The 26,628-nt window shown below is 34.3% G+C and overlaps 1 protein-coding gene across 1 annotated transcript in view; it reads right to left on the minus strand.

The window, feature by feature from the left end:
• Positions 1 to 26,628, minus strand: part of LOC138708518 (secreted protein C-like) — a 1,615,872-nt gene that overhangs the window by 1,137,091 nt on the left and 452,153 nt on the right. The gene's annotated exons all lie outside the window — the stretch shown is intronic.

The following is a 26,628-nucleotide window of genomic DNA, read 5'->3' on the forward strand; positions in this document are numbered from 1 at the left end:
TGAAGTATCGTGGAGTGTAAATTTTCAGTTCAACAATTTTTAAAAGCGAAGAACCAGTAAATGATCGATATGCTTAAAAATTCAACCGCCGACATGCCGAAAGAAAAATGAAGCAGAAAAGATTTATTAGTTTAATAAATGGGTTTCTGAAGACAAATGTTTTTCTACTGATGGGAAAATCGTCTTCTGTGCAATATGGCTTCTTAACACTTATTACTTTAAATTATTTTCATTTAAATCGTATTGAGAAACCTTTAAAATGTATGTTATTGCATATATTTAAATTTTAGCGCATATTTCAACAGCTTTTACTGCAGAGTTGCACGGAAATTTTCAGGTTTTTAGTGCATAAAGTTTCGTGATCTAATTATGATTGATCATACTTTTGTTATATTTGTCTTAAAGCGAAAAATAAATCACTAAAATAAATTACAAACCTTACCTAATATAATATTTATTAAAGCGTTTGTCAAGCATTGTGTTTTTCATTTAATCATTCTAAGAAAAATTATGTAAAGTTTACAAATACTGTTTTTGATGTGTGATTGGATAAAGTTGATCCAATCAATATTGCTACCATCATTTGTCCAAGTATATAGAGAATGTGTTCACTGAACATAAAGAAATATAGCATGTCACATACATGTGGGTCAAACAAATGAAGAATGCTTTGAATTTAAACAGCACAATATAAAATGGACGGGGATCAATACAACAAGCAAGAACGTATGCATTACTGTCAAAGCGTTTATAGTTCTTGAAATGATATATGAATCATATCAAGTCGCAATTTCATGTCATATTTTTACATATAATTTTCACGATTAGACGTTCAAACAAGAAAGGAAATTTTTATCCAGTTTAGTGAACTGAAGAAAGATAATATATGGAATAACTTGTAATACATTTCAAAATACTATTTGTTTAATGGTAACTACTTAGCCACACTGCGTTAAGGTCAACTACCGAAAGTAATTTTTGTGTAATTACGTAAAGAGTACAGCTACACAGATTACTGAGAAGAGACGAGAATATCTCTCACTATTTGTAGTCTCCATGGACTATATAAATGCTTTTGATAAAACTGACAAAGACATCTTATGGAATATATTGGTAGAAATAGATTTTCCAAAGCATCTTATACGAGCTATTCATAGCCTACATATATGGAATTTGGAATTTAACTGAGGGTGGCACGAACGGGGCCATTTCACTGCGACCTGTTGAGATCTATTGCGCTAACCCTCGATATGGAATGAGTTCCATGCCACAGATCCCCTACGCGCACCGCCCTATCCACATGACTCCCTTAACGACCGGTCCCTACAGCCGACAGAATCATATACCATTCCTGCTTCGGAAACTTCCCTCAGGCCCCCCTGTCGGTCAGAGGCGAAACTCCTCCCCCGAGTAGGTCCGCCTCGGGTATCATTGCAGAAGCCATGCAACATCGCTGAACTACATTCAACGGAGACCGGTCGAGAGAGTCAGTAGCTTCGGGAGGCCGTCGGTAGAGTGATCTAAAAAACCAGAAAGGGATAATGCGGAAAGGATGATGGGGAAGGAAAGGAAGTGGCAAAGATGAGTGGGGCTTCAATCGCCTGATAGAGTTACCTGCTATTCATCCATAGGTGTTAGGGAAAACTCCCGAAAAAACCCCACCCTGGCAACTCGTCCTGACCGGAAATAGAACCCGGGACCGCTGGGTTCGGAGTTAGACTGGCTAACCCCTCAGCCACAACGGCGGACTAGCCTACATCTAAATACAACAATTGTGATGAGTGTAATTCAGGTCCATATTACAAGAATGTAATAGTTGACACGAAAATCATCATCATCATCATCATCATCATGATCATCATCATCATCAACATCAAAAAAGAGTAAAACAAAAATAAAAATATAGAATCTCAATTAATCAGGAACGAAGGTAAGCGTGCCTTTCTCACCTTCTCTTTTTAATGTATATATTAACGAGGTTGTCAGAAAATGGCAAGTGGCCTTAAATATTAGAACTGATAAAGTCCTTGTCGATACACCATTCTTCGCCGGCGAGTAGGCTGCAATAATTTCTGCGGAGAACGGCCTGCAAAATGCTATTTTCAACTAAGCAAAATCGCACAAGGTTACAACCTAGAAATCTCTTTAACAAAAACAAAAATTATGGCCCAAAAGGGTAAAGAAATACAACGAGCCAAAACACAATATTAGAAGAAGTGAAAGATTTTAATTATTTAGGAGTATCTGTAGGTTGCAATTGAGGAAAATATAGGCCTATAAATAATAAACTAAAAGTTTTGCAATATTTATGCGGCACCTTTAAAGGAACATTGGCACGGAAATTAAGAAAGGAGATACTCCTCAAATTTTACAAATTTTAAGCTATATCTGCGTTATTGCATGGCTCAGGAATATAACATGGACCTTGAATAAAAAAATAATAATAAGAGTTAAAGCTGTCGAAGTGAAATATCTGGGATTTGTGGCAGGATACACATTAATGGACAAAAATCGCAATTAAGACTTTCGAAACGAAATACAAATATTCATTTTAAAAGACAAAATAGAAAAGTATAGGAAGAAGTCGTACGAGCATATTTTCAGAATGAGTGCTGATAGAATACCCTGAAGAAGCATAAACTGTCACCCCAGAGAGCGATAACATTGTAAATATGGAAACACTGATACGATTTTTCTCCACTTTTTTATTTTTGTAACATTGGTGCACTTTTCTCAGAAAGTGTTGTTGTTTTCTAATCCCAGACGTTTGACAATAAAGTCATTTGACCTCTTGTACTCCAATATTTTTCAAAGATGTCATGGTCAGCCACTGAATCACAGATTTTGAGGTGTTCCGAATCCATTTCTTGGTTTGAGTTGCACAATGGGCAGTTAGGAGACTGATATATTCCATTTCTATGCAGGTGTTTGATCACACAGTCATGGCCTGTTGTCAATATAAATGCAGCTACTGACGATTTTCGTGGTAAATCGGGAATTAAATGTGGATTATGACGCAGAGAGTTCCATGTTTTCCCTTGAGATTGTGTTATCAAATTTTGTTTCTTGAAGTCTAAGTATGTAGATTTAAAAAAAATCTTTTCACAGAGTAATACGTAGATTTAGTAACAGGTCTTTCTCAGAAACCATTTTACCCAGAAGGCTGAAATTAATATACAATATCAATGTGATAATTTTTTAACCTACTATGTAAAATAAGATTACTTCTATCTTCTGCAAAAATAAAAAATAATTTGTAGTAATTCTTAATGCAAAAAATGTTATCAATGAAAAAAAAATTGTCAACCGTTCAGTGAATTTTTAAATTTATTTAACCAGTTGTGTATATATAATCATTATTATCATTTCTGAGAAAAGTGTTTACAAAATTGAGGAATTTAACATTGTAATATATGGAAGTACAGTCTCCTTTTAAGTAGAGAACTTAAAATTTCATTGTTTGGAAAGAATTTTAAAACAGTTTTCGAATAGAATGCATATAGTTGACTTGAAGGAACATTGTAGTGCTATACAATTCGTTAATCCACACATCAAGATATTTTAATGTTACATTCTTTAAGTGCAAAGTTGAAGTTCTTAATGATACGGAGCACCTGTCTTCATTACTGCGCAAGTTCGTGCTGCAAGTACTTAATCGAAGGCAGAAGTACACACAGCAGTATGTAGACTGCACCTTGACAGGTTTGCAATTAGTCTATCACGAAAGGTGGGCGGACAAGTATAAATACTGGGCTATGAACAATAACTCTTAATGCCATTTTACTCCCATTGTTCTATTACGTAACGAGAACAGAACTAACACTCTATCATCCGTAAGCTCTCTCTCATCACACGTCTTGCTGCACTGGACTGTCCTTTATCAAATAAAATGAATTTTCAATCTATTCTGGAATATAATTATACTTTAATACTTATTGCTTCTATTTACTGTGCCCTATGTAGTCATAGCTGGACTTACTGAAGTAATACAGTGTCTCAATTTCATATAAAACGAGCGTTATTATAATATACTTTTAAGATATTCATGGCCCTTTAAAAGATTGTTTTGGTCAAAATTTTCACTTTTTCAATTTTGGTATTTTCTGATTTCTCGTAAATTGTACTTTACAAATATAATTATATATAGTTCATATATGATATCGTGCTTCAATTGCCCATTATTACCATTTTTCTAAAGAGAACAGTCATTCCTTCAACCGGAAGTTACAGTCTACAGGTGTACGGCTGTCATTTTCAGGTTTTTTCTGACAAATAAGTTAAATTTTGCGCTATTTGTTCGGAAGAAATATTTCTCATAGTATAAAGTTACTATTTCTTTCACTAGATGGCAATGTTCTTTATCTATTCAAAGTTTGTTTCTCGTTTCCTCATTTATTGATTAGTACGCATTTGTTTAATTTCCAAAAATAATAACACCCATTAACAGGATCATAAATGACTGTGTCGTATATAAAATTAAAGACAAATACTCTGTGTTCTGAATCAAGTAAAATTTAGAAAACTGCGTAATCAAAAATTTTGTGAATGAATAAAAAATATTTAAAAAAATTCACCCTCGCTAAAAAAAATCGAATTAAATTCACATTTCAAAACGTATAATACACAACTTTGTGAGATTCCAAACATTCAACACATATTTAGGAATGTTCGGAATGTTTGAAAAAAATATAAATTTGTTTTGTAAAATAATTTTTGTGTTGTTCCCGAAATATATATATATATATATATAAATTTTCCCCTACAGGACACAATAATTGTCCATCAATGAATGAGTAAAAGTTTAAAAAAGATTGCTCAATAACTGAAGACTTTATTCAAAAGCGTCATGAATACATTAACACTTAACTGTAGGCATCTAAAACGAAAGGGTGGGGTATGAAATTCAATAGACCCTAGTTCGACGTCAGGCTGAGAAGTTGGAACTTATATTTTCACTATACGGCCTGTGTATTTGTTCTTTACAATCTATTTTCTTCCTTCATCGTCGCTAGTACTAAAGCATGTTTGTCATTAGTAATAATGAAGAAGCCTGTTAATTTTTGGCACTATAACAAAAGCTAATGCTATTATGGACCATTAAGCGACCAAAATTGACGTTGAAAAATTTACTCTAATGAGTATACCAAAAAGATGTGCGAGATTGTGGGTGAAAAAGAAAAGCTACAAATTTGTTAATCAGAAAGCTTGAGAAAATGTGTCGGCCATTTCGAGAGTCAAAAAAGGAACACATGAAACAGTAAGAGAATGCCACAATTTATAAACCGTTAAATAAGTATGTTGATCGCTTTATGTACCTTAGTTCCGTACATATTTCCTTGGTCCTCAGAAGTGCAGACGACACGTTTGGATATTACTTCTGGCTGTTGTCCAAAACAATTCTTTTTTCCCCCCAGTTTTTTATCAGGCTCTCAAAAGGGCCTTCATTACTGGTTCTGTATAATAATTAATAGCAACTCTCAATGCTAAAATCCCGTCCATCCTTAGCAATAAACATTCACTCCACATTAAATTTGACGTAAAATACCCAATAACCAAACAGGAAGATATATTCTTGTCTGTGCGTAAGTCCTACAACCAAAAAGCCGTGTACAGCTAGCATGAGGTTCTAGGATGAAATCCTGATATAGACCTACTTCTTCTTATTATTGGATCTGGCTTGATAGACAGTCTCGCGGATTTGTATGAATGGAGTTCCGTGATCGAATTTCCCTACTTCCATCTTTAGTTTACATTTATGAAATAATCATCAACGCGCTTTAAATGCAAAACGCGTATCATTAATTTAAACTAAATGAAGTTAATGTCCAATTTCATGATTTAAAAAGTCTTGGAGTATTACATCGCTTCATATACGAGGCGTAACCATTAAATTCCGAGACTTATCCCATTTATGGAAATAAAATTACCCTATTTAAATTTGGCTGCCATCCCCTTCAGAGTAGTCCCCTTGGGCAGCTATACACTGATCCCAGCGCGTCTGCCATTTTTGGAATGCCTCCTGGAAGTCGCGATCTTGAAACCTGTCAAGCACATTCTGCTATCCGCATTGGATCTTCTCCACAGTGCCAAAACGGCGACCCGTTAGCTTGAATTTCATATTCGGAAACAAAAAAGAGTCACAGGGGGCCAAATCTGGTGAATACGGGGTGTGAGGAACGACGACCATCTTGTTACGAGTGCAAAACTGGCGTGTTCCGGGAGCTCTGTGAGCTGGCACATTGTCATCATGGAGCATCCATTTGGATGTGGACGTGAGGATCATTTTAACCTCTCCAAATGACATGTTGACGACGTCAGCAATTTCTCTGATGGTGATGCGTCGAATATTTTTACGCACAATTTGTCGAAATTGTTCGATATTTTCGGCAGTGTTGCACGTGTGTGGTCAACCTAGACTCTCGTCGTTCTCCAGCGATGTTCTACCATTTCTGAAACGCGAATGCCACTCAAAACACCTCTGACTCACTGCTTCATTCCCTTAGGCTTGTTTCAATATTCCATGGGTTTTGGTTGCTGAGTTACCGAAGAATTTGATGTTGGCTCTCTGCTCCAGTTTCGAGCCCGTCATGATTTCGCAAATGCGCGGATGCACGTGATAACAAAACCTTGTGTAACACAGGTCTCAATGAAGATAGCACTTTGAAACTTTGTGTCGCGTCTCTTCAAGGTCGTCTAGCGTCACTACTGCGCGCGCGTGTTAATCATGTGATCACTTCGCCTACAACAGGCACAGTCTCTAAATTTACTGATCACACCTCGTAGAACATTTCTATCGCAGATGGTTTTATTGTAGTGGAGAGAGCGCATGTTTTCCGTAGTATGTCGACTGTTCGATCCTGTTGTCATGCATTCCTTCGAATTTTTTCTCTCTTTTCTTTCCTTCTTTCTTTTGTTTTATTTAATTTACAATCTTTATCGCGCTACTTATTTACGCTAAATTCTTTTCCCAAGCACTTGTTCTAGCTACTCAGGGACAACATACAACGAAACACAACGTATGTTATTACCTCAACTAGTGGTTCGCTTGTGAACCTGGTCGCTCGTCCTCTAATCATGCGCAGTGCCTCCTTTCTGGGACTTTGAAAATATTTATGCGTTTTCAATTTTGTTCCTAAGATTTACATAGGTTTAAGGGCTATTATTGGTTATTTTTCTGCATTTCTGATAAATATTCTATTAATTATAAAGGAGAATTGAGTGAAATGGAAATAATGTCTCGCCTTTCCTAATTCCTACATAATAAATGCACCTCTTAATTACATTTGACGACCAGATCTGGAGAATAGCTGCTACTGAAGGATACAGAAGACGGGTTTTCTTTTTCTTGCTTTCCCTGATGATGGAGTCGATGCAAATTCCAAAACGTTAGGTGTTTATGCAGCTATAACTCTGATGAAAAACCTCAATTTGTAAGTTTTTTTTTTGTCTGTCGGAATAACGAAAGTTGTGTAACATTTGACACGATATTTGTAATATTTCTAATGAGAGTTGGAATTCAGATTATGATGTAGAAGCTCAGAAAGCACACCACGGCCGAAATAATGGTATCGTCTTTAGTTTTACTGTACCCAAGACACCAAGGCGCAACTTCTCCTACCTGTGTTAGCTTTCACATTTCCTCCTGCGCGTGGAAGACGACGAGGTCAGGTTTTGTAACTTCCTCCCTGACTTTCCCAATTTCCTCTTTCTACGAAAATCTCTTTTCAGCCTCCACAAGAGACAATTCCACCATCTTCCGAAACAAGAGAAAGGTAGCATCTTTGTGCCATCTCCTGCAGTTGGATACTTAATTAAGAAAAGACAATTATTAAAACTAGAGCCTTTCTCCTTCACTACACAGCCCTACTCCCGCAGACAGGAAATTCCCCCCCCCCTTCTCTCTCTCTCTCTCTCTGAGAGACACGAATTTTAATATACAAAGCTTATAGTTTAAGTCTGAAACAAAAGGTATACCTAGTCCTTTCATTGTAACAACTTCTCTTTCTGTAATCTTTAATTTGTAGCTACACAGCAATCTTGATACGTCTTCCTGCAAAAACTTATTTGTACACTCTGCGCTCATAAAATAGAAATACGGCAAACGTTTTATACGGTATAGGCTATTCTTAATTGTTTGTTACACCGCAGATCTCTCTAATGGTTACGAAATACCGTAATCCCATACACAAAGAATACAACAACAATAATGGTAATAACAATACATCGAAGAAGGTGTTTCAGTGACTATTATATTTTTACTACACCATACTACTTTTTACCTATAAAACGGTACGAAAGGACGTCTGTCAATCAATCGTGGCTGCTTATCGCACAATTTTATCAATTCCCTAGCATTTATTTTTATCATTTCCCTAGCATTTGTTTGTTTGCCAACATTTCAAACTGTAGATTCTTTACGGTACTATAAAACATGTTTCCCGCATATATAGTCGACTGAAAATGGCGGCTCCGTTCAATCGTTTTGGTGAAGCTGACACTAGTGAAATATAATTTTAGTAAGTCAATTAATATCTATGTTATTGTATTAGAGTACTTTATTTCTTATAGACTTTATATACTTTCTTCTAATCGTGTAATAGTCAATTAAATCCCACTCGAGTTTTGATTTCCTCCAGATAAATCAAAACATCTAGTGAAATTACTGTTGATAAAACACAGTACTTGCATTCGTCAGGTCGCGAAGTTCCAATCTAATTAACCGTGCATTTAATCACAGGAATATTTCACTTCCTCCATGTACTTTTTTTGTCATATCTGAATATAAGTTTGTGCTTCAATATTTAATAAAATTATAAAACTGTATATTTGAATAATCCATACTATACTCTCCGTTGAATGATATTCTTCAATTTACCAAGTTTTTATTTCTATTGTCGATACAATAAATGAAATCTATCAAAATGTAGTTTCAAGTACTAATTTTAAACTGCGTAAGAATTCGAAGGCAGTACTCGTGCTCGCATTTCCAATGATCATCGCTTCTCCTACGAATCATAATAGCAGAACTTTCAGTAGAAAGCAGCCAAGATCGGATTTACAGTAAGTCGAAATGTTAACAGTCTCACTTTATAATTATCAGTTGTAGGGGATTAATTTTTTTACTTCTATACATCTTGATTATACATCGTGATTACACAACTTTTAACACTGTATCACTTCGGAATATTTATGATAAGACTTTCTTGTGTTAAATTCTAACGTAACTTGTTTACATGTTTCGACCTTTTATGGGTCATCCTCAGAACTGTTTGTTGTTGGTCTTGGCGCCTCTTGTTTTGTTTCCTGTGAGGGTGTCTTCGTGTGGTGTAATGTAGAGTCAAAGAATGTGTGTTCTGAAATTAAGTTGTGTGTTGAGAATTTCGTTGGATTGTGTTTTCGTGTGTCTGTATATCTCATATTGTTCTAGTGTGTTGAGTTTCTGGCTTTTCGGTTGGATGTGCACTATTTCCATGTCTGTGTTGATGTCTCTGTAGGTTTGGTTAGCATTTGTGATGTGTTATGCATATGTGGAGGTGTTTTGTAATTTTGTTATGGCTGTGATGTATTCTTTGTAACGTGTTTGAAATGATCTGCCTGTCTGTCCTATGTAGAAGTTGTTGCAGGTGTCACATTTGAGTTTATATATGCCTGTGTGGTTGTATTTGTTTGTTTGTGTTGTTTGTGTGTTGAGATGTTTTTGTAGATTGTTATTTGTTCTGTATGCGGTGTTGTAATTTAATTTCTTGCATGGTGTTGCAATTTTGTGTGTGTTTTTGTTTTCGTAAGTTAGTGCGATGTATTTTTTGTGTTCTTGTGTTTGTGTTGTATTCTTATGTTTTTTGTGGTTTTTTTGTCTTACGTATTATGTTTATTATATTAGGGTTGTATCCGTTTTCTTGTGCTATGTATTTGATTATGTTTAGCTCTTCGTTGTAATCCTGTTGGTTCATTGGTATGTTGAGTAGACTGTGTACCATTGTTCGGAATGCAGCTTGTTTGTGTTGTGTTGGGTGGTTGGATGTGTTGTGTATGTGTGTTGTTGTGGGTTTTCTGTATACTTTAAATGTGTGTTTGTTGTCTACCTTTGTTATTGTGATGTCTATCTTCGTTATTTAACGACGTTGTATCAACTACGAGTTTATTTAGTGTTGATGGCATTGGTGTTAACGAAATATTTGGCGATATGAGGCCGAGGACATTATCTGACATTTGCCTTACGGTTGGAGAAAACCTCAGAGAAAACTCAAACAAGTAATCAGCCCAAGAGGTAATCGAACCCGCGCCCGAGCGTAACTCCTGATCAGCAGGCAAGCTCCTTAGCCGACTGAGCTCCGCGGTACCTTGTAGGGAATTAAGACCTGTTGAGCATGGCCAGAAAAAAATTAAAATACAAAAACACTTTTGGCATTATAAATATATTTATCTCCTACCGTACTCTTTGCATCTATGTACAATAGTGTGCACATTGTTAGAAAATTCGAATTATCACGAAGAAGTTCTTGGGGCCTTGTGTAAATATACTCTTTGAATTTCCTCACAAGTACAAATCACACGACTGGAGAGGGATTTCCATTTCCATCTAACTTCTCTTCTGTTAGTTCACGGCGTAACTGTTTCCGTTTTCTTATCTGAAACAGACTCGCTACTTTTTGTTTTATTTACAAGCCTGCACATCTTGGTACTGTTCCGAATGGCGATAACAGGGAATTAACTGTAAAATATTGTTTCTGCTGTCCCCAGTGATTCAGCCTCACATGGACATCGTACATAAGTAGGTAATGATTATTATAACATGGATCACTATGCCTGTATGATCAGATAAACACAATATAATATTTGTTGCTCAGTCAAAGACAAATCAATGTAAAATAATGACTTATATTATATGGTCATTAAGTTTTAAATACATGAATTACAAATTGCAAACGTTTTCGCCCATTCAGGCATCTTCAGGCACAATTATACAATATCTCAATATCAAACTGTGTAGCCATTACATTGGTGATAGATAAACTGTTTAAGATTAATGATGTACAAAACATCTCCATAATTAAAATGTAATATTACAAGTCATAAAATTGAAATAATGTTAAAAACCACGTAGTGTTGTAATTAAACTTCATAATATTCTGTGGAACTCTTGTTCAGTAGAGTCCAATGAGTGATTTTATGACTTGTAATATTACATTTTAATTATGGAGATGTTTTGTACATCATTAATCTTAAACAGTTTATCTACCACCAATGTAATGGCTACACAGTTTGATATTGAAATATTGTATAATTGTGCCTGAAGATGCCTGAATGGGCGAAAACGTTTGCAATTTGTAATTCATGTATATAAAACTTAATGACCATATAATATAAGTCATTATTTTACATTGATTTGTCATTTGACTGAGTAACAAATATTATATTGTGTTTATCTATATTAATTGACAATCTGAATATTTCCATCATGCTTTCTGTATGATCAGTTTAGAACCTGGATTTTTAGGCTCGTTTAGGATATGCTGGAATATAGGTTCTTTATTCGACCTAGTTTTAGGCAATGTCATCGCTCGAGAGTTTCTCGTGTTGCATACATTTAGGGATTTTTACACACAATTATTGCAACCTATCCTATTCGAGGCTAAAATTCTAATGTCTAGACCACATTCAATAGCTAATTTCCAGCAGCTTGTGTATAAATATGTTTTTGCACCAAATTTATAGCAAGGCGTGCTTTATTATCGAAGCTATGCCTACGTTTCTTGCGATCTGTTTGAATTCTGTTATGTAGCATAAGAATGACATAGTAGACAAAAATATACTAACAACATAATATAAATAGATCAATTTATTTCATTTATCAACATGCAATGAATAACATGTTGACAAATTAAATAAACCTATACAAGATGAACCGTAAGTAATGCCATTAATTTAGGGGGATATATATTTTTAGATATTAAAAAAAAAACATTTAACGTAATTTTGCTCTTCCTTACTTTTCTAAAAACAAAAAACAATTTTTTATATGAAACATTTCATAGCGTGTTTTGGGAAAGACATTGATTAATTTTCAATATGCTCAGTCAAATTAAGAGAGCTATGTAATATGATAATGAATTATTGAATACAATTTTAGTTTTATATATCAAATACGCAGAAATGTGACCAGAATAAGTGTAACAATTTTTAATTAATTTTCAGAACGAAAAGTTACATTCGTTTGGGTTAAATTTCTGCACATTTAAAGGACAAAACTAATTTTTTTTCAATCATATATTATCATAATCAGGCTTAGGATCCGAGACAACTTAAGAATGAAGTGAAGTTACAATGTAACGGAGTACAGATGGAGTGAGATGGCGCGTTGAGTTTTGTTCATGTGCGCGTTAGTGTACAGCAGTGGCAAAAAAAAAAAACCGGACCGACCCTTGTAGCTGATTTCAGAGCCTTGTTCACTCCAGAGCACGATACACTGGTAACTAAGACTTTCGTGGTTCGAATCCTGCCTGGGAAGGAAATTCTTTTTTGTTTCATATTCAAATTTATTCCCAATACTTTTCTATTGCTGGTAAAATTCATGTTCTGGGAATAATAAGTAAATTAGTGGTAAAATATCGCTGCAAGTTGAGTAATATTTTATAAATATGTTTCTCAAATATAAGTATATTCCTCAAAACAATTATATATATATATATATATATATATATATTTTAAACAGCCTGTCTCCTTTTTTGAAGACATGTAATGAGCAATTTTTTTTAATTCCGTGAGAGACCGAAATGCAGTAATTCTGAATTGAGACTGTAGGATTACCGACCCTATTGGCAGGGAAGAATAGCATTAACGCATTTACAGATCCGAGATATCTAAGAGTTCCGTAGGAGGCAACGAAATGAAATACCAACACCGAGTTGTGAATCGGGTCTCATCCTAGTAGTTACTGGCGTTGTCAACGATCAATTTCGCCAGTTTTGAGAAAGAGAAAGTTAGTTATAACTGAGCAGTCACTCGATAATGCCGAACCTCTCAATTTAGCCTATTATAGAATTAAGTTAACTTATATAAAAAGAAAGGAAACTTGACATCTAGAGTGTTAGTGGAATGAAGTTCGTAATTTCGATACAATCAGCACATTATCGGAACAGTCATTCTTTACAAAACGCCGGAAATCGAACCCTGGTTGACGGACTGGTAAGGTGTACGCGTAACTTTAACACTGAGCTACCGGAGGGGTCTCCAACGTCACATAACGATACTACAGTAAAATATTGTTAATACAATTCATTCTTCTTTAGGATGATGCAGAAATAACATTCTTTCTCGTTATTTTTATCCTGAAGAAATATCACCACCTGAAATTGTGAATGTATAAACCTCTATCAGACACACGCTTTGCGGTTGTGTTTTCTAATTAATTAAGAGAGAATGATGAAAATAAATATAAAACTTAATTTAATTTCCTTCCCGTGTTCGCTGGGAGTTTGACGAGCACACAGCAGACGAAAGGAGCTCAGATTGCAAAGTTCACGTAGTACTTGAAATTTAATTTAGTCAAATGACTGCCTGTAATACACAGTAGACATAGCTCTATGCAATGCACTGAAGGAATAATAATAACAGTTGGTCATATCTGACGCGTCCCACAGCATCTTGTTTTGCTGAAGTTTACATTCCATTCATGATTCCAAACTAGATCTCATAGACTATTCACAAAGCATTATAGTAATAAAGACATACTACAATGATGTTTGCTACAATTTAAATTATTTCTTCATTTATTTAATGCATTTAATTTCACTTGCAGAGTTAAGATCCTATGGCCTTCTGTTCCTCTTAACCAATATAAAAATGCACAGCAAATAGAAATAAAAGCAACACAGAAAACAATTGAATAATAATAATAATAATAATAATAATAATAATAATAACAATAATAGTAATAATAATAATAATAATAATAACAATAACATGCAGATGTGTTTAGTTACATGTAATTCCAAGAGTTAAACAATTATAATTTAATGTTAAATAAGACAATTTGCATCAAAGAAATGCTATTTCATAATGGAGGGTAATTGATATAAATGAAAAATAAAAATCATATTCCACAGATTTATACTTGAAGAAAGATAATATTCTGGAGACGAAAAGCAGTCTTTTTGACTATCGGTTTTTAAAAGTGGTCAACGTCTGAAGCCACTTTGTACACTATTATACACTATTTAGAATATAAGTAGGCTATAGTATAATGAAATAAAATACCTTCCATTACAATACATAACACTGCACGTAAGAGTGTAAATAATGTGTGATCAATGTAAGCCTACATTCTTTATTATAATGTAAATATTAAAATAATAGCATATTCTAGTGTACATAGTTGAAATAATATAAATTGTGAATATTAATCTAATTGAATCGGTCCTTGCAGGAAGGGGATAAGTCATAAAATCTTACTTTTGAGATAATCAATAAAAACTGTTTTCTTCTTCCAATACTGGAGTAATCATTATAAATATATTTTCTTGCTTTGTTTATGAATACTGAAGTATAATACATTATGTTAGACATCTGACATCTCAAACACGTTTGTTTAAAGTTGTTTAATCGAACCATGACTTATCCCCTTTCTGCAAGGAATTGTTAAATATAAAATATAATATACAATTTTGGGATAATGTAATATTTGAAAACAAACTAAATTGTTAATAATTTTACAATGATAACGATGTTTTTGTGTATAATTGCTACATTACTGTCACCATTTACATAATTATTTTTGCATTTTAATCATTATTCCTACTACAAAATTTCCAATATGTGATTTTATATCACAGTTTTAAATCAAAACTCTACTTTTAAACTAATACTTAAAAACTGCATATAGGAGAGGACAATAAAAATAGACTAAAGTACTACATAAAATAATTTGTTTCAATTTTTATAGAGTGTATTGTTAGATGTTGGAAGCTACGTCGTCTGTAGATTCCTTGTCACAAGATGGCCAGTTCAGAATCTATTCGTAAAAGGAAGTGTGTTCAAATGGAATATATTGCCTCACTTTCGATACATCTCCAAGTTTTTTTCGTATTAATGGGAATTTTCCATTTGTATGCTTCTCTGTAGGCATTACTATGCATCCAGAACTTGGTTTTTTCATACAGAATCTGTGTTTCCTCATTTCACTACCAATGAACGAACTGGCAGTCACACATCCTGGATCATCTTTAGAGTAAATAAATTCACTCAATTGTGCTGAAGAAAACATATTCTTATCTATCCCTTTCTTCCTTAGTGTATTTAATGAGCAGGTGGTTTTCTTGTAATACTCTGGCCACCAGTATTTAAAATTCAAAATGTCATCAGTAGTAACTGATTCTACAGAAAATCTGTTATTTGTGTTTGCCTGGTGGATCAAGGTATTGTATTGGTCTGGCACATATACCCTGTCTGTCTTACATAGTTTGCGCTTCACTACACCAAAGTTGCGGTCACAGGGGAGAAATGAATGGCTTTGTTGTGGAAAATAATGAATCATATTGCTAAATCTCCCCATTTGGGTCAGTGCAAGCAACAATCGAATTAAGGTATGATTTTTATTTTGCCCTCCACAGTTATCAGAGAAAAGATACAATTCCTTGACTGAAGAAGGGACATTATTTTCAATGTAGTTCAGAATGAACACACTTCATTTGAAGATTTGTGGCCTACACCTTCATAATGGGAATAGAAGTGCGCCGTATGGTCTTTGAAATTGTGAATGTTGAAAATTGATGACCCAAAGTTGCGTCTAAACAAACAATGAGTAGTTTCTTACCCACATTGTTCTTCTGTCGTACGGGCTCCTACAGACTTCCCAATGGAATTGACGTTCCAATGCCTTCAGTTTATTTTTCTTATTTACATTTCTGCGGTAGTTAATTTCATTGCGTTTACGTTTACCATAAATAACACAGTTTTCTTCCCTTGGGTCACTTACTACTTCTAGCTTATCTGTCATTTTCCTTATCAGCTGATGAGCGCGTAACTTATTAGATCCGCGGCACTCAGTTGCGTCACTTCGTCAGTCAGTGCAGAAAGAAGGTAAGTAGCTGACTTGTCCCCTTTCCGCAATGACTGCGCTGCTTATGGTACTCTACTTTGCGTTGGGACTGAGCAAATTTGTCCCATTTCTGTATGGAAATGTGTGTCTAGGTCTGGAGAAAGCAATGGCACTCTTAACTCATTTTCGCGTTTTTCATGACTTATCCCCTTTCTGCAATGACCGATTCAATTGTTAAAGAGATCTAGTTTTGTTCTGCGCAACTTGACACTTGAGCATACAGAAGTACTTCGCTTGCTACATGAGTTACAGTAAAAATTCCAGTAATACTTAACCTTGTAGGCTCCTGGGACATAGTACGGTCTCTAGTAATAACAATAATGGATGCTCAGTATTTCTCAATATAAACTACATGCTGTCACACAATAATGAAAATCCAATTGTACAGAAATAACTAGCTCTAATAGGTCATCTGATTGACGAATGCACATAGTAGATCATGTACATTCCCTCTGGAAAATGAAAAATTTATGATAATAAACTATAACTAGCCAGGACAGGGCAATTTACACCGAGAAGACCATTCTAGCCAAAGGACCTATTTCAAAGTACCTAATAGATATTAAGAAAAGAGGAAGAAATAATGAATTATTCAGAAGAAGTGTGAACTGGACATTTATACATTATTGGTAAGCGAATAAAAATTGAATATAAAAATATCTCACAGCGTTACGAAAGGTGAATCAATTTTTTTTTTCAAATTATGAAAAATCAGAATGAGATTCAAACTATGTAAGTCGATTAGTACACCGCTGTAGAGAAACAGTTACCATGTCTGATCATGAAACGAACACGTCCGGGTTCAGATCCTGGTTGGGATTGGTTATCTGATTGAGGTTTTTCTGGAGTTTTCCCTCAATCCATTAAGATCAAATCCTGGGTAACTTTCGGCACTGGAGCCTGTACTCACTTCTCTGGCATTATCACCTTAATTTCTTTCCGACGCTACATAACTACATCAGTTTATAAAGCGTCGTGTCCACGCCTGAGGAGTAACGTTTAGCACGTCTAGCCGCGAAACCAGGTGGCCCGGGTTCGATTCCCGGTCGGGACAAGTTGCCTGGTTGAGGTTTTTTCTGGGGTTTTCCCTAAACCCAATATGAGCAAATGCTGGGTAACTTTCGGTGTTGGACCCCGGACTCATTTCACCGGCATTATCACCTTCATCTCATTCAGACGCTAAATAACCAAAGCTGTTGATAAAGCGTCGTAAAATAACCTACTAAAATAAATAAAGCGTCGTAAAAATAAAGAAATTAAATTAGGTCAATTGGGTCGTTAGAATTGTTAAATTGTATGTCAGTTGGATTTAGCCACATGTAAAAACAATTTTTTCATTTGCGTTTCCTATTTTCCGCAATATAACACCTTCAATATTAATTTCCCCGAATGGATATTTTCTTCAATCCTTTTTCCCCTAGAGTACAAATTCCCAAAAAGTCTAATAACCTAATGCATAGTTCTACTCCTAAAGTTTTCGAAATATAGTTGTCACATTCAAAACTGGACAATGATTAAGAACAGATTTCTTGTCACTGCTTGGTAAACGCAATTCATTTACCTAAACGATCTAAATTTACAGGGTGGATACGAAACTTGAAATTATAGCTATGGTATAAGATTGTTTAAAAAAAGTTGTTTCTCAATGGATTGTACCTACAAACATAAAAGCGGACATGGAAGTAATAGTTGTATAGTAATATTATTTATTGGGATTGCCAAAATCTACGCTGCAAAAAGTGTTAAAGCTAGGACGTGTTGTTGTCTAAAAGGCGATAATCAGTCACCACATTTACATGATTATATATATATATATATATATGAGAGAGAGAGAGTATTTTAGTCTATGTACTAGTAATTCTTATAGTGGTAGCTGTAGAAATTTTCTAATGTTTAAGAAATGAAATATAGAAAACTCTTATATGATAATGTGAGTTACTTGGATGTTACAATTTAAATGCGTAACGAAGTAAATTCCAAGACTTTAAACACAGGAAGCAGAAAGGATAATTACATATTTTAATTTGTATAAGAGAAGTGGTAATATCACATGGTAAACATTGATGTGTCATTAGGATTGCTTGACATTTTCCTGCAGTGATAGTGAGTTCGAACTTTCTGGTCCATACAAGATATACAACCAATGTCCCCGTTAAGTTTGCTTATTGCGCAAATGAATGAGTCAGGAGCATATGAATATAGATTTTTTCATCGACTCCATAAAAGTGGTGTTTACATTGTTGTAAAGTCGAGGGGATCTCATTTATGTAAACAGTGAATAGTAGTGGTCCTAGCACTTAACCTTGAGGGACTCCAGCATCAATAATAGGCCAAGAGGATGTTCGAAGTCAGTGGATGAACGAAGGAACTGATGGAATTCTAGATGATTGAGTTAATAGATGAATGTGTGAATAAGTAAGAAATGGATATATGGATGGATGAAGGGAGAAATTGGTGGATGTATAATTTGATAGAAGAATAAAGGAATTAGTCGATATATGAATGGATGAATAGATGAAGGGTTGAATGAATGCAGGAATTTATATATGTATGAAATTTTAGATGAATAGATGAACTGGAGGATGAGACAATAATTGATGGATATGTAGATAGATGGGTGGAGGAATAGATAGGTTTGTAAAAATTTATGGATATATGGATGGGTGATGAATAAGTAGTTGAATGGGTGGATGAATGAAATTGATGGATGGATAGATGGGTGAACGGATGAATGAAGAAACGGATAAGATGAATAGATGAATGAATTTGTAGATAGCTGGATTAATGTATAGATAGTTGAATTATTGTTTTATGTACAGATGGACGAATGGCCGGGTGAATTGACAGGTTGGCGAATTTATAATATGTACGCTCACGTATTTATGGATGGATGAATCGACAGATACTTGAATACTTCTGTGAATGATTGAATAGATGTATGATTGGATATATTTAATGAATGGCGTTATGAATAAACGAGAAAGAAATGATGTTTTGGATGACTGGCTGAATACAGAGAATGAAATAGATATTACGTTTTGTAAAATGGGATGTAATGTATTTACTATTTTGTGCTAATCTCATTTATACCCGTTGTTCTCATTTCCATGTCATAGTCATAAACTGCTGTCTGTCCGCCTGTCTGATACAAGGCGTTTAGTTGTATTAGTACTATTATTATTAAACAAGAAATGGAGACACTAATTGTATCCAATTATCTGAAATTGACGGTTACATGCTACCTGTATAATGCGGTGCTGGAAATTATTTTAATTCTGAACACATGCGACTGACACAAAGCTTGTCACACAGATAAATATCACGTGGCATAGCGACAATGACGTCCACGCTTCTGAAAACGTTCGTATTTAGCTCGTCCGTTGCATTAACGGGTAAAACAGGGTTTAGTTAATTTCACACAGATCAGAAACACCACAATTTTAGAAAAAATATCAATGGTTTATAAAGACACAAAAATACTGATATTTTCCATACGTAAAGAACATTTACTTTTAATTATTCACATTTGTTTCAAATTTAACATTTTTGTTAAAATATAGCTTATTTATTTATTCATTATTTTTTTTATTTAAATCCACCACCAACAGAAGCAGGCTTCCAATTACAGGTGGCTTACATAGATATATACACAAAATACATAATAAGAAAAAAAAACAACACAAACGAAAAAAAGAAAATACATAATGGTAATAGATGCTAGAATATAATATTGCAGTTAATATAGTACCAAATGTCGATACAACGATGCAAAATTATTTAAAAACTAGAGTAAAAACATTATAATACACTTCTTCATAATTTAAATATCTAAGGAAATATAATTGTTTTTAATATTGTATGAAATTTTTCAACTGTTAAACTGAAATCTAATTGAGAATCACAGTTTAAAGACAGAGAGTTGTAAGTATCACACGTAACAAACAATGGAGAGTTCTTGAAGAAAATCACAGTTATTCAATATACCGTTAACAGTCTTATAGAGGAAAATTCGACTATTTATTAATCGTCGAGATTTTAAAGTTTTATAATTAAGTTCAAAAAGTAACTGCTTATATGAAATTTGCTTGTCATAAGACGACACGTGATGTTTTTTAAAATATAAATAACGTAAAAATCTTTTCTGTATCCCTTCTATTTGCATCTGATGGCACTGTAACTGAGGTGACCATATTACAGACGCATACTCTAGTTTACTCCTTACTAGAGTTTTAGATATAGTATCAATAGTATTTATATTTTTTTAATTCTTTTGTATTTCTGGTTATAAATCCTAATTTTCTATATGCACAAATTACCACGTGATTTAAGAGCATTTTAAAACATAAGTTGTGTGTAAAATAAATACCCAAATCCTTAACAGATTCTACTCTAGGTAACGTCACACCATTAATTTCATACGAATTTTGAGCAACTGTCTTATTTTTAGAAAACGTCATAAAGCAATATTAATTAAGATTTAGCAGAAGAAAATTATCGATACTCCATCTATATAGTCTGTCCAAATTATGCTGTAGACTTGTCAATGACTTTATACAATTTAACATCATCAGCATATAGTAAACATTTAGAGTGCAAAATCTGTTTAGGTAAGTCATTGATATAAAGTAAAAAGAACAAGGGACCAAGATTGGATCCTTGGGGTATACCGGAAGTTACTGTGAATGGTTTGTTTTGATTTTACTTGATTGAATGAAACATACTGCTGCCTGGTTGTAAGATATGATGCTATTAACTGTAAGTATGAAAAAGATAATCCAAAATTTGAAAGTTTATTAATTAAAATTTTATTGTCAATTTTATCAAGGTATATCACGTCTAACGCACTCCTAGAATAATCTCGTAACTCCCAAAAATTAAATTTTGAGTTACAGGCAGTTTCATAAATTCTATTTAAACCCCTATGAAGTAGTAGAACTCTCGTATCTCTAAGTTCACCGGCAAAGTCTGCGACACTCATACAACAGTTTTCACTTTTAAAATGTTTAACTTCACGAATATAAAGACTGTGGTATGTCACATACTACAACCTTACTAAGTGTACATTATGCGAAAAGGTTTACGTCTGTTGTATACATTGTCGAAGTAAAATAGCTTTGCACATTTCCAGAGCGAACAGCTCATGTTGTATGTAACAAGAAACTACGAGTATAATATCATATTGATGGAAAGTTAATAGTCCTTTTCATAAAACAATATTTTTTTCCAAAATGTTTAACAATCTCTTATTTGGCAACTATTGTAAGTAGAATCATGATTTTTGTTCATATCAAAAGGAAACCCAATATAGAATAATTTATCCCTCTGGCGTATTAAAATAGCGTGCACGGTGTTCGTGTAAATTTAATTTTAAAAACCTCTAAATTCAAGTCATTGCACGATGCGAGCAAGTGGCAACGTCGTGGCAGATAGCAGCTCACCTACCGAGATACCCGAGTTCGTTGACCTCTTACGTCTGTATTCACGAGTAGAGGGTATTAGCGGCGTTGTTGGTAGACTGCTGAAACTTCAAACTTAATTTTCTAATTAACCGTGCATTTAATCACAAAACAATAATATAGGTTTTCTATTCATTTAAGTTTACCCTATCGTCCCTTTCAATCTGAAAGATTATTTCACTTCCATCCCTGTGTAGTAAATGGAGTTGCTATATTTCTCATATTACATAATGAATAATGGTTGTGAAACTTGGACTCTCACTTTGAGAGAGAAACATAGGTTATGGGTGTTTGAGAATAAGGTGCTTAGGAAAATATTTGAGGCCAAGAGGAATGAAGTTACAAGAGAATGGAGAAAGTTACACAACACAGAAATGCATGCATTGTATTCTTCACCTGACATAATTAGGAACATTAAATCCAGGCGTTTGAGATGGGCAGGGCATGTAGCACGTATCGGCGAATCCAGAAATGCATACAGAGTGTTAGTTGGGAGACCGGAGGGAAAAAGACTTTTACGGAGGTCGAGACGTAGATGGGAAGATAATATTAAAATGGATTTGAGGGAGGTGGGATATGATGATAGAGACTGGATTGGTCTTGCTCAAGATAGGGACCAATGGCGGGCTTATGTGAGGGCGGCAATGAACCCCCGGGTTCCTTAAAAGCCAGTAGGTAAGTATTACATAATGAATTAAGTTTCCGTTACAGTTGTTTCCCTCTTTTTGGTCACGAAGTTTTTCCATTCTGTGCATTGTTCAATGTTGCGTGTACGCTTTTTTACTATTTTTAATCGAGCTGGTTGGCGAGTTGGTATAGCGCTGGCCTTCTATGCCCAAGGTTTCGGGTACGATTCCGGGCCAGGTCGATGGCATTTAAGTGTGCTTAAATGCGACAGGCTCATGTCAGTAGATTTACTGGCATGTAAAAGAACTCTTGCGGGACAAAATTCCGGCACATCCAAAACACATTTATATCTATGCAAATAATGATTTACTTCCATCCAGTAAAAAATTCATTTTACTATACATCCGGGCTCTAATTCAGTTATTATTTTTAACTGTTGCTGATTATGGGTGAAATGATGGGAAGTGAAGTTTATTAGTGGAATGGAAGATGAAACGGAACACCTCGAGAAAATCCTCTGCAACATCTGCTCTGTTCACCATAAATTACACCACGACCTAACCAGGGATCGAATCCAGGCCATCTAGATGGGAAACATATGCGCTATTGCTTACACCAGAGACTCGACATAATATGGTAACAAAACTAAAAGAATTTGTTCGACAATGATATTAAAATACTTCAAAAGTTGTGTTCTTATTTAGAGTAAACTTGAAGTTTCAAGAATTTTCAATCTTTTGAGTATAGTGTCAAATCAATTAGATCTTCCTTTGATTGACAGTTCAGTAAGGTTGTAGGAAACCTGTTAGAAATTGATATCCAGTCCAACATGTCCTACCGTTTCCAGGGTACTATTTGCTTTCTTCAACTTATTCCAATTTTTCCCCTGTACTTTTTCACTCTCCCTCTCTCTTTTTACTTAACTTGCGTAGTTTCATTTCTCCGACATTCTTATCCCACCCACCCCCTTCCTATTAGTTCTGTACCTCCCGCCGGCAACATTTTCATTACAGAAAAAAATCTCATTTATCTCTTTAAAAGGTTTTCCAAGGCTTGTAGGGTGAGGCAGGAGGTAGAAGAACCCGTAGAAGCAGAAAGAGACAGTGAAGGAGGAATAAAAAATTGGAAGGAACTTGTGTTTTAAAACCCCTAGCAAGTAATTCTCAAATTGCATCGTAATTTCTTTCGCCTACTAGCTACATTCTCTGATAATAAAAAGAAAAGGGAAATAGCCTACATTGTTTAATACGTTTCATACCATCATTATTTTAATTGTAATGCTATCTGACCACAAGACTAAACTAGGTTCAAAACAGAAAACAAACAGCAAACATTATAAAATGTAAGAAGAATTTTAAATTTATTTCTTAATTTTAAAAAGTTTCATTTTCGCAAGCTTATCCTACTTCAGTTTTACAGGCATCTTCGTAATTTTCTTACATAAAAATTCTGTAAGAAGCAAACATTTTCAAATATATCGAATTTAACTATTCATACTAGAAAGCTGCAGAATAGACCTTACAATCGGTTTTCATTCGACCGGTCAGAGAGCATCCGAACGAATGTTCGAATTTCAACCTGATGTTTTGCCAGCTAGACAGAATATTGACATTTTCTGAGTATACAAACGGAGTAACAATTGAAGGAAATTTACTATGCGCAATTTAAAAAATGTATTTACTTAATATAGGCATACAATTGATTGCATATTTTATTACACTTATCTTCATAATATATATGAACAAATAAATGGATACTAGTAACAACAAAGGAAATAAGTGTAATTCATAAAATTAAATCTGGCGTGTAAATAAATGCAAGAACAGAAGTTTACGACTATATTTCGCGGACTACATAGGCTACATGTGAATTTAAAAGTTTCGACGAAATGAAAAGATATAAAATTATATTCATTCACACATATTTGAATATAGAAAGTTTCAAGAGATATGAATGTGGGCCTATCGAAGATGATATTTCATGCACAACAGACTTGAATTTAAAAGTTTCAAAATATAGTAACGGATAGAAGAAAGACATTAATACTTACAAAATGGCTTTTAAAGAACTCGGAAGTCCATTTCCGTCCTCACATATGCCCGCCATTGGTCCCTATCCTGAGCAAGATTAATCGAGTCCCTACCATCATATCCTACCTACCTCAAATACATTTTAATATTATTTTCCCATCTACGTCTCGGCCTCCCCTAAGGTCTTTTTCCCTCATATCTTCCAAATAACACTCTATATCCAGTTCTAGATTCACTCATACGTGCTAAATCCTCTGCCCGTCTCGAACTTCTGGATTTAATGATCATACTAGGTGAAGAATACAATGCGTGCAGTTCTGCGTTGTTTAATTTCCTCCATTCTCCTATAACTTCATCCCTCTTAGCTCCAAAAATATTTTAATAATCACCTTATTCTTGAATACTCTTAACCTGTTCCTCTTTCGAAGTGAGGATCTAAGACTCACAACCATACATAGAACAACCGGTAATGTAACTGTTTTATAAATTCTAAATATCATTTTTTAATCAGATTGGATGGCAGAAGCTTCTAAATTGAATAATCGCAAGCATTTCTCAGATTTACTCTGCGTTTAATATCTTCTCGAGTGCCATTTATAATCTTGTCACTGTTGCTCCGAAGTATTTGAATTTTTCCACCTTCCAAAAGGACAAATTCCAATTTTTATATTTTCATTTCATATACTTCATTTTTTCGTGGTTTACTTCCAAATCTATCTGCTTACTTGCTTCAAATAAAATTCTTGTGTTTTCCCTAATAATTTGTTGAGTTTCTTCTAACATATTCACGTCTTCCGCAGCTGATGTAACCAGTTGAATTCCAAACTGTCTGCACGCATACAAAATTATATATTATTCATGCACAACATATTTTCATTTAAAAGTTCCAAAAGACATGAATTTTTTGATAATGATATTTCATGCACAACAAATTTTAATTAAATTTTTTTAATAGATTTGAATGTATAGACGATTTATTTCGAACACAGTAGATTGTAATTTAAACGCTTCAATAGTCATGAAGTTATCTGTAGTAATATCACGAGAGGTATGAGATTTCTCGATAAATCCACGAGCGACATTTATTGGGACTATTTCGTGAATAAAATATAAATAAAATGCGCTCACAAATTGTTAATAATTGTATATTTACGAATACGTAACCTATTCAGACATAGTGAAGTTGAGATAGATTGAATATCGATTACTGCAATAAAGAAATTGAATGTTATTCAGTAATGCCAATTGCGAAACGCGAAATACAGGTCTAACAATGTTAATTACATGTACTTCACTTTTCTCTTATTACTATAACAGAAATACGTTTTCATTATTTGCTCAAATCATAATATTATTTATACATTTTATAATATAATTACAAATAAACTGATTAATACATTAATTAAATGATGAATTGTTGGAAACGCAGTTATCAAATCTGAATGAAGTAGTGTAATTTTTTTTTCAGATAGCCTACAATGGACATGGAATTAGGAGATGAAGATGTGGAAGTAGAATGTCACACTTTATTTAGTACTTCGTCGTTACGTTACACACTACACCGAGAAATAAGAACTATGTAATATTGTGTGGAAAGAGTTATATAGCAATTCTTATGTATTCACACTACTGCGAGACATATGTTGCTAAACAGTGAAGCCATCTCTGTATAGATAATTAAAACAAGTATTTTATTACGCTATACCGAAGGCAGTTTGGTCAAAGACCTTGTATATAATATACAATGTCTTTGGGTTTGATATGCGATGATGTTACATAAATTTGAACATCTGACTTTCTATCAATTGTTTAATTTCATTCACGTAATACAGATTTTATAGGTTAAAATTAGTTTAGTTACCTGTGGGCTCGGGAGCATGTGTCATCTGTGCCTTATTTCGACCGTTACTCCGTGCTACAGGAAAGAATTTTCCATAGATCGACAAACTCAGTCTCGCTGTATTGTGTAACGGGACTGAAGCTGCATCTACACAGTTCAATTTTCCATGGGCGTATGCATGCAGTCTGGGAAGAATATTGAAATGATCAAGTTTAAAACGTACGTTCAATTAAGACAGGCCTGGGCATCGGGAGCGGAACCAGTCTCTAAACGGGGATGCTTAATATTCATCCGTGACTGAAACAACGTTGCGCGGTGTTCGGCGGGGTAGAAAGGGGATGAAGAGAAATCATATGGCTCCCCGTGAGAGAGTAGAATCCGCTCTTGCTGCCCAACCCTGAATTGAGATGTATGAAGATTTTGTATCTACATGGTGCACCGTTTTGAACATCGTCTTCACTGCGTAAATATATTAATATTAGTAATCAATCTTACATTCATTGCTTGACTCCATAAACTTGAAAGAACAGTTTAACCGTATATGCATCTTAATGGATGCATGCTCATCAATTTACGGGG

Source organism: Periplaneta americana, chromosome 11 (assembly GCF_040183065.1).
Source record: "Periplaneta americana isolate PAMFEO1 chromosome 11, P.americana_PAMFEO1_priV1, whole genome shotgun sequence".
Lineage (NCBI taxonomy): Eukaryota > Metazoa > Arthropoda > Insecta > Blattodea > Blattidae > Periplaneta > Periplaneta americana.